Genomic DNA, 1,639 nt, shown 5'->3' on the forward strand with positions numbered 1-1,639 from the left:
AAGCCCTGTGGATCACTGGTTGAGGGCTGGCTCTTGGATGGTGTGAACTTCCTGGCATTCCCGCTTGCCCCGTGTGCAGGCAGAGCGGGCTTTGCAAACAGAGCCACCCCCCTGGCAAAGGGTTTAAGTTACTGACAGTTAGGGGTTAGACTGGCCTGAGCTACAATGATAAGGCCTAAGGGTTTATGAGCTGGGCGCTTCCAGTGTTTGCTACGTACTCATGAGAGTTCTGCAACTTACATTTTTTGGTTACCGTTCATCCTTATGATTGTGAGATTCGTCCATGTTCGCGTGTTGAAACATTCACTCACTTTCCTTGCTGTATTCCACTGTATAGATCTGGTCCACTGACTTTATCCATTCTTTTGTTAACGGACATTTGTGCTGCTTCCACTCTTTTGTTATCAGAAATAATGTTACCTCGAAACTCGCAAGTCTCTTACTGTGTTGGTTTAGAGCTCCCTCTACAATCCTCGGTTTAGAATTACTGGGGTGAGAAGTATTGTCACCTGTACCTTTATGACCTAATGAGTATAGCAGTTCTTCTGACAGAAATGCCAGCAGTAGAGATGGAGGTACCCTAATATTTTATATCTTTGCTTAAAAATGCTATTGTCAGACTTCACTCGAGGTCCAGTGGTTAAGGCTCCCTGCTTCCACTGCAGGGGGTGCCACCTCCATCCCTGGTCATGGAACTAAGATCCCACATCCCATGTGGTAAAGTTAAAAGAAAAAAAAAGTGTGAGTGAAGGTAGCAGCTTGAATCACGTACAGCATGTAAGGATGACGTTGTAGGATGATCCTAAAGTTCTGTGTGTCTATTAAAAACTCAGTGTCCTTATTTGATAGGTAAGTGTCATACTCTACAGGCAATAGGTTTCCTTCTCTGTACACCTACTTAATGGTTTTCTGAGGACCCTCTTCACTGTGGAACAAGTGGTTCTTCTAGGGGACTTACCTCAGGAGAAAGCTTGGCCAACTTTATTAACTTCTTGCAACATGTCTAGTGAGAGAGGGAGCAATTCCCAGAAGAGCCCAGTATTCATTTTGTAGGACTGTTATAACAAATAACCACAAACTGAGTGGCTGACAACAACACAAATTTATTCTCTCACAATTCTGGAGCCCAGAAGTCCAAAGTCAGGGTGTCAGCAGGGTTATTTCCTTCTGGAGGCTCTGAGGAGAATCTGTTTCTTGCCTCTCTCCTAGCTTCGGGGAGCTGCCAGCATCCCTTGGCACTGCAGCCTCAGGCTGTCTTCCCCTGGCCTTCGTCTCTTACAAGGACCCTTGTCATTGCATGTAGGGCCATGCTATTCCAGGATGATCTCATCTTGAGATTCTCACCTTGATTATGCCTGCAAAGATCCTTTTTTTCAAATAAGGTTACATTCACAGGTGTTTGGTAAACATCTTTTGGGAATCCACAATGCAACCCACCACAGTGGGGAAGGGAAGGCACTGTTGGCTAATTATATCAGACATTCAGAGGTTCTGCTCAGATCACTCTTTTGGGGGATGGGGTTGAAAAATACACTGGGTGTTCTAGATGAGATTTCTTCCTACGTGTATTCAGAGCATTAATATCTTTTCCCAAAATAGAGGCTTAGTAGCAGATGTCTGCTCTCACTGTAGGGGAGTG

The sequence above is a fragment of the Giraffa tippelskirchi genome, chromosome 10 (assembly GCF_054371585.1).
Source record: "Giraffa tippelskirchi isolate mGirTip1 chromosome 10, T2T-mGirTip1v1.2.pri, whole genome shotgun sequence".
NCBI lineage: Eukaryota > Metazoa > Chordata > Mammalia > Artiodactyla > Giraffidae > Giraffa > Giraffa tippelskirchi.